Genomic DNA, 8633 nt, shown 5'->3' on the forward strand with positions numbered 1-8633 from the left:
ACTCTCCTGTAATCAGAAGAAAGGTGGAGGAGCACCTTCACAAGGTCTGTGCTCCAATGAAGGGAGCATGTTAGAGGTGTGCAGAAATAGAAGCAACAACAGACAATCTAGACAAAATATTACACAGTTACACATTAAAATGTTACATTAATACAATGTTACTAATAAATACGGTCTAATAGGCATTACTGAAACCTGGTGGGATGACTGGAATGTAGAAATTGAGGGTTATAACATGTTCAGAAGGAACAGACCAAACATGAAGGGGGGAGGAGCAGCATTATATGTAAAGGATATGTACACTTGTGGCGAGATCCATGACCTGGAGCATAGAAAGCAGGATGAACGTATATGGGTAAAAATTGTAAGAACAGTGGTCTTACTATGACGGGAGAGACTTCATCAGACAAGGCCTCCTTCCGCCTGCCTTGCCCCACCCTCTGGCCCTGGGTCTCCTCATGAGGAAGCTGTGCCTGGAGGAAGAACTGTGAGGGGAGAGACCCCATCAGGCAAGGCCTCCTTCCACCTGCCTTGCTCCACCTTCCTGTCTCTGCTTCTCATTTTGTATTGTATCATGTTGTGCACTGTGGTTTGCTGTTGTTTTATTGATTGGAGTTTAGAAATTACTTATTGTAACTGTTGAGTGGATTTCTGTTTAATTTTGAACTGCTGATATTTAATATTATTCTGTATTGTTTTAATATATGTTGAATGTTATTTTATTTGCATATTGTATTATGCATATTGTCTTTTTTATGTAATGTTAGCCGCTCTGAGCCTGGCTTTGGCTGTGGAGAGCGGGATACAAATAAAATTTATTTATTTATTTACTGAGGGTGTCTGCTATAGCCCTCGAAGCCAGAGGACTTTGATAATGCCTTCGTAGAGCAGATTACCAAACATTCAAAAAGGAGAGAGATAATAGTCATGGGAGACTTCAACTACCCTGATATCTGTTGGAATTCAAACTCTTCCAAGAATGGAAGGTCCAACAAATTCCTCCGTTGCCTCGCTGACAATCTCATTTCTCAGAAGGTGGAATATGCAACAAGGGAATCATCTCTCTCAGACCTGTTCAAAAAGGGAGGAACTGATTGGCAAAGTGGAAGTACTGAAGTGTGGGTCAAATAGTGGAAAGAAGACCCACTTGCGCCTCGTTGGCAACTGAAGTGTCATGGGGCCTTGGAACACAAGTCCACCTTGTTCATTCAGAGGTCTATAGTGTGTTATGGAAAGAGTTCTGAAAGAAAGTGTGGCTATGATTTTAATAGAATAATGCTTTCTTTCTTTCTTTCTTTCTTTCTTTCTTTCTTTCTTTCTTTCTTCCTCCCTCTCTCTGGAAATGAATGTTAAAAGAGAAAGGAACAGGGGAATGCGAGATAGTAGTCATTTGCTTTGATTCAGCGATAAAACAGTTTTAATTTATTAACAAATAAATCATCCCAGAATCAATCCTAGACATACTTTAGGCTGGAAATTACTTTTGTCACAAAGCCTGTAATGGTCTTACTCAGCATTTTAAAAATAAAATCTCAATCTATATATATATTGCAGACTTTTCGGGGGGGTGTTGTATATTAATGCTTATATAACAGATGGCTCCCTGTGGAGCTCAGAAATCACTGCCTAAGATCCTTCCTCAGGGTCTACCAGAGTCACCTGCAGCTCAGTGATCAAAGCAGCACCAGATGTCTGCATCTATGTGCCATATTAATTCCCTACAGTTCCTGAGAGTGATGCTATATTGTGAGCATTGTGTGACACTAAGCAGGCATCTAGACTGGTGCTAATGCTTCCCACAATCAAATAACCCTGACCGAGTAAGAGGCTCATCAGAGGTTACTTTGCTCCAGGTCCCTCTAAGCTGCACCTGGCCGTGTTCACCATACCTGCGCCTCCCCTGGGCTTTGCATGCTTCTTCTGACATGCACACATGGGCATTTGGTCCTTAAATTCTCAAAATAGGAGATGGCCAAGGCTGGGTTGAAAACTGTGCCAGGGGCCCCGTCAAAATAGTACCCCTTCACCTTACACTGGTGAGGAGCACAAGGTCATATCCACACCAATATCGGTTTAGTCTTGCTGGCCACATGACCTGGAAAGCTGTCTGTGGACAAACGCTGGTTCCCTCGGCCTGAAAAGCAAGATGAGCGCCGCAACCCCACAGTCACCTTTGACTGGTCTTAACTGTCCAGGGATCCTTTACCTTTACCTTCTACCTAAACTACAGTTCCTGGGATCCTTTGTGGGAAAGGAATGTGCTTTGAGTGTCTGGTGTTGATGTGACCAAAATGTGGTCTCCTGGTAACTTGAGAGGTGCCCTAAACATGCCTAAGGGAGTTCCTCCATATTCCTGCTTCACTTAATCAGAAACCGAGAGAGATTTCTTCTCACCAGTGGTCCCAGACCCACCAGCTGCCTGCTTTCTAATAATTAAAAGGTATTGCTGTTCTGAAGTGGTCAGCAAAGAACAGCCATCAATCTCTCATTGGGAAGCCCTGTTCTGTGACATCACTATTGCCCTTTTTGTGTAACTTGTCGTGTACAGTGGTACCTCAGGTAACTTAATTCGTTCCGGAGGTCCGTTCTTAACCTGAAACTATTCTTAACCTGAAGCACCACTTTAGCTAATGGGGCCTGCTGCTGCTGCCGCGCCGCCGGAGCATGATTTCTGTTCTCATCCTGAAGCAAAGTTCTTACTATTTCTGGGTTAGCGGAGTCTGTAACCTGAAGCGTATGTAACCTGAGGCGTGTGTAACCCGAGGTACCACTGTATAGATAGTGAATGTCAAAATAATAGATACAAAGTAAGAACACAAGTGGTTTTGCATATGTAATACTTTACTTGATTGATTTAAAGGAACTGGGTGCTTTTGAAGCACCCAGATGGGTTTAGGCTCATTTTAAACAGAAATCACAGAGCACATTTTTATTCCTTTAAAGGCTTCTACCTCTCCCATTTCTGATCTGGAGCCTTCTTGCAGATTAATGACATTTTGTGCCAACAGGCAGCATCGTGCCAACAATATCTATGTCTGCATTTCTGTGTGATATAAACACAGTTGTCATCTGGCGATGCGCTGGGCTGCTTCATCTCAGTATCCCAGAATCTGAAAAAAAGATGGCAGCACAAATCAATTCAAACTAAATGTTTGCTTTATTTTCTTCGTTGGAGCAATAAATATACGTATGCAGGAACATTGCGGAGATAGGTTTCTCACCAAGGGCTCCTAAGAAGCAATCAATGATAACAGTTTCAAATGGCTACTAAATGCCTTGCAGCTATTAAATACCTTGCAAATGCCTTGCACCTCCTTTACAATTTTTTAAACTAAAAACCCAATGTTTTAGAATGTTCCTCTTGTTAGCAGAGGAAACAAGCCAGAAAGAAACCCGTGTCTGGCTTTTTATAATGTGTGAACCCAAACACATGTTTTGTTTCTCTCCAAACAAACCACTATCAGTTAACTTCCCTCACCCCTAAAGAAAACCCATTGGCTTCCACTTGCCATCTACTTGAATAGAAACAAGTCATGGGTGGTATTCACTGCTAATTCTAATCAGACCTATTGAAGTTAATGGATTAAGCTAGGTCCATGCATAATGAAGAGCAGATCCCTGTGCCTGAACTAACACGGGAAAGTTTCAAAACCTGAGTGCAAACAAAAGTGACAAGAGCTAAGTTTCTAGACCCTATTGACAAATTAAAAGTTGACAAACGAAAATGGATTTCTGGGAGTCTGTCTGCAATGAAGGCATTAAGAATGTTTATTTACAAACTCACACTTCAAGAACTGCTGAACCATCAAGCCATTCCAATCCATTCAGTTTTTTGTTATTCTTCCTTAGTCCTATCCAGAAGTGTTTCTTAAACTTAGCTCCTTCATTGTTTATAAAGTCCTGCAAAAAAGCACAACCAGAAAGAAGAAATGAGTGTCTAGATTCCAGTTTCAAAGGTTTCCAGAGAGTGGCTCATCCCCAGGGAGACACTAAAACATTACAGACCTGTAAAATAATACTAATCTTGTGATAACTTAAAATAATACTAATCTTGTGATAACTTAAAGACGATCCCTTTTTATTATGGCTTAAGCTTTAGGGAACTAAAGTCCACTTTGTCAGATGCACCTGATGAAGCAGGCTCGAGTTCTTTAAAACTTACCCTATAAAAAGAGGAGCTAGATTGTGTATTCCTGGCATTGGGCAGTTGAGACAGATACGGGATTTTGCTGATTTCCCACCTGCTTCTTTGGCAGCGCTCAAGGTGTGAGGACTAAGTCTCACCCAGCTGTGCCCACCTGGGAACTCAGTACAGCATCAGGGCAGGGAGGAGGGACAGGGAGGAGGAGTTGCTGTGGTCTACAGAAATTCTCTCTCTCCAGGCTCTCTGTCCAATTAATGAGGGGAGCTAGATTGTGTGTTCCTGGCATTGGGCAGCTGAGACAGAAATGGGGTTCAGCTAATTTACCACCTGCCTCTCTGCCCAGCAGCCTCCCTGCCTGAGCTGATGGAGGACACTCAGACTGCTGGTTTTTAGGAACTTAAATATCCATGCTGAGGTGAGCGGCTCTGGGATGGCTCAGGACTTACTTCTACTCAACATTGTTCCATAGTAGATTCCAATGTATAGTTTGCAGAGTAAAAATGTAAACAAATTGCAGGATTCCCCGCAAAATAGACCAGAGGCAATTGAAAAAGGGCAGCGGTTGAAGAAGGAGCAAAAAGGGTTTTCTTGTGTGTGTGTGTTTCTTTGTGGCTGATTAGCTGTTTTCCCTGTGTAAAGGTCAGAGGGGGCAGGGTTTCTGTTGAGGCAGGGGATTAGCTGTGGGAGGAACTTATCAGAGTTTGTAGGGCAGCAGTTGAAGAAGGAGCAAAAAGGGTTTTCTTGTGTGTGTGTGTTTCTTTGTGGCTGATTAGCTGTTTTCCCTGTGTAAAGGTCAGAGGGGGCAGGGTTTCTGTTGAGGCAGGGGATTAGCTGTGGGAGGAGCTTATCACAGTTTGCAGGGCAGCGGCGCGCGCCTAGTGGCACGCGGTTATATCCATCTTTTAGATTTAGGGGAGCTAGTCTCAAACGTTTGTTGGGGGAGACCTAGGTTTTTTTTCTGTGGGGGAAGTTATTTGTCCTGTCTTCAAGTTTTTTATGATGGAGGACCTCTGTAGCCACCCCCAACGACACGATCTCAAGATGGAAGGGGAGGGAACAGCTGCAGTCGCCTGCGATTCCTGCGCAATGTTTGCCATCTTGCCAAAGGTTGCTGGCAGCTTTACCTGCAGCAACTGCATGTTGATTGCCCTCTTAAAAGACAAAGTCCAGCAACTGGAGGAACGTGTAGCTATGCTCCAAAGAATTAGAGAGCTGGAGCTCTTCTTGGAAGCAACAGAGAACACCGTCTCCACCAAGGAGGAGACAGGGGACTCCCCTGAGAAGGAGGCTAGTTCACCAACACAGGAGCCAGATATATGGAGAAATGTGACTCAAAGAAGTAGGAGGCCCAGGGTTCGCTCTGATTGTTTAGAAATACACAATCACTTTGAGGTCCTCTCCCCTAGCATGGAAGACGAAGAGCAGACTCCATTTGAGGATCTCTCCCTCATTACAGTCGATCAGGTATATGAAGACGAGCAGCAAAGTCAGTCCTCAGGGAATGTGCAGGCGACCTTGGAACAGACAGCTCACGGAAGAACCCCAACCAAACACAAGAGGAGGCGTGTAGTGGTGATAGGGGATTCCCTACTGAGGGGAACAGAAGCAGTGATCTGTGGGCCTGACAAGATGTCTCGGGAAGTGTGCTGTCTCCCCGGGGCTAAGATCCAAGATGTAACTGAACGACTGCAAGGAATCATAAAACCCACTGACAAATACCCCTTCCTCTTGGTTCATGTGGGAACCAATGACACTGCAAGCAATAGCCTCCAGAAGATCAAAAGAGACTACGAGGCTCTCGGCAGGAAATTGAAGCAACTAAATGCACAAATTGTCATCTCGTCTGTCCTCCCAGTTGAACGATGTGGCCCAGGGAGAGAGGGGAAAATAGTGGAAGTGAACAGCTGGCTTTGTAAATGGTGTAAACAGGAACGGTTTGGATTCTTAGATCACGGACTGCAGTTTCTTGAAGATGGACTTCTGGCAAGTGATGGGCTGCACCTCACAACGGTTGGGAGAAATGTTTTTGCCAAAAATCTCAGAAACCTCATCAGGAGGGCTTTAAACTGACTAATGTGGGGGAGGGAGACAGTGCTCCTGAAGGTAGGAGTCTATTAATTAATGAAGATGAGAAATAAACAAGATGAGCTTGAGATCTTGGTACAGCAAACTAAATATGACATAATAGGCATCACTGAAACCTGGTGGGATAAGTCCCACGATTGGAATGTAATAATGGAGGGATACAATCTATTTCAGAGAAACAGACCAGACAAGAAAGGAGGAGGAGTGGCGTTATATGTCAGGGGTGTGTATACCTGTGAAGAGATCCAAGATTTAGAACCTCAAAGCCAAAGTGAGAGCATTTGGGTCAAAATTAAGGGAGAGAAGAATAACAGAGACCTCATTGTGGGAGTTTACTATAGATCCCCAAGCCAAAGGGAGGACATAGATGATGCCTTCCTGGAACAGATGGCCAAGCATGCAAAAGGAAGGGAGATAGTAGTAATGGGGGACTTCAATTACCCGGATATTTGTTGGACGTCAAACTCAGCCAGGAGCATAAGGTCAAACAGATTCCTCACTGGCCTTGCAGACAACTTCATTGTCCAGAAAGTGGGAGAAGCAACAAGAGGAACAGCCATTTTAGACCTGGTCCTAACCAATGTTGATGACCTGGTTAGTGGGGTAGATGTGGAAGGATCATTAGGCGCGAGTGATCATGCTCTTCTGAAGTTTACTATACAGCGGACAGTAGCAGCCAAGCATACTAGGACTCAATTTCTTGACTTTAAGAAAGCCGACTTCATAAAACTTAGGGAAGTGCTGGGTGAGATCCCATGGACAGCAATACTAAAAGGAAAGGGAGTTCATGATGGCTGGGAGTTTGTTAAGACGGAGATAGTAAAAGCACAACGTCAGGCAATACCAATGAGACGAAAACATGGAAGGTGCCTAAAGAAACCAGGGTGGCTATCTAAAGAACTTTTAACTGAATTAAGATTAAAAAAGGATGTGTACAAAAAATGGAAAAGGGGGGAAACCACCAAAGAGGAATTCAAACAAATAGCCAGCACGTGTAGACACAAAGTCAGAAAAGCTAAAGCACAGAATGAACTCAGGCTTGCTAGAGAGGTTAAAAGCAACAAAAAACAAAAAAGGCTTTTATGGGTATGTTCGTAGCAAAAGGAAGAACAAAGAAACAGTGGGGTCACTCAGAGGAGAAGATGGTGAAATGCAAACAGGGGACACAGAAAGGGCTGAACTCCTCAATGCCTTCTTTGCCTCAGTCTTCTCCGATAAAGAAGACAATGCCCGACCTGAAGAATTTGAAGCAAATGATTCAGCAAAGGAAACACAGCCCAGAATAACTAAGGAGATAGTACAAGAATATTTGGCTAGATTAGATGTATTCAAGTCTCCAGGGCCAGATGAACTGCATCCAAGAGTATTAAAAGAACTGGCAGATGTGATCTCAGAACCACTGGCAGTCATCTTTGAGAATTCCTGGAGAACAGGCGAAGTCCCGGCAGACTGGAGGAGGGCAAATGTTGTTCCTATTTTCAAAAAGGGGAAAAGAGAGGACCCAAATAATTACCGCCCAGTCAGTCTGACATCAATAGCAGGGAAGATTCTGGAGCAGATCATTAAGCAAACAGTCTGTGAGCACCTAGAAAGGAATGCTGTGATCACCAATAGTCAGCATGGATTTCTGAAAAATAAGTCATGTCAGACTAACCTGATCTCGTTTTTTGACAGAATTACAAGCCTGGTAGATGAAGGGAACGCAGTGGATGTAGCCTACCTTGATTTCAGCAAAGCATTTGACAAGGTGCCCCATGATATTCTTGTAAAGAAGCTGGTAAAATGCGGTCTTGACTATGCTACCACTCAGTGGATTTGTAACTGGCTGACTGACCGAACCCAAAGGGTGCTCATCAATGGTTCCTCTTCATCCTGGAGAAGAGTGACTAGTGGGGTGCCACAGGGTTCTGTCTTGGGCCCGGTCTTATTCAACATCTTTATCAACGACTTGGATGATGGACTCAAGGGCATCCTGATCAAATTTGCAGATGACACCAAACTGGGAGGGGTGGCTAACACCCCAGAGGACAGGATCACACTTCAAAACGACCTTGACAGATTAGAGAACTGGGCAAAAACAAACAAGATGAATTTTAACAGGGAGAAATGTAAAGTATTGCACTTGGGCAAAAAAAATGAGAGGCACAAATATAAGATGGGTGACACCTGGCTTGAGAGCAGTACATGTGAAAAGGATCTAGGAGTCTTGGTTGACCACAAACTTGACATGAGCCAACAGTGTGACGCGGCAGCTAAAAAAGCCAATGCAGTTCTGGGCTGCATCAATAGGAGTATAGCATCTAGATCAAGGGAAGTAATAGTGCCACTGTATTCTGCTCTGGTCAGACCTCACCTGGAGTACTGTGTCCAGTTCTGGGCACCACAATTCAAGAAGGACACTGAC

The 8633-nt window shown here is 44.0% G+C and overlaps 1 long non-coding RNA gene across 1 annotated transcript; it reads right to left on the reverse strand.

Moving 5' to 3' along the window:
• Window positions 1–2820: 2820 nt before the first annotated feature.
• On the reverse strand, window positions 2821–4033 carry LOC309541088. Its single transcript, XR_014223627.1, has 2 exons — window positions 3785–4033; window positions 2821–3110 (listed from the first exon to the last, which is right to left on the reverse strand). It is a non-coding gene; the product is annotated as an uncharacterized lncRNA (long non-coding RNA).
• Window positions 4034–8633: the final 4600 nt, after the last annotated feature.

The sequence above is a fragment of the Podarcis vaucheri genome (genome assembly GCF_965113315.1).
Source record: "Podarcis vaucheri genome assembly, chromosome: 9".
Taxonomy (NCBI): Eukaryota; Metazoa; Chordata; class Lepidosauria; order Squamata; family Lacertidae; genus Podarcis; species Podarcis vaucheri.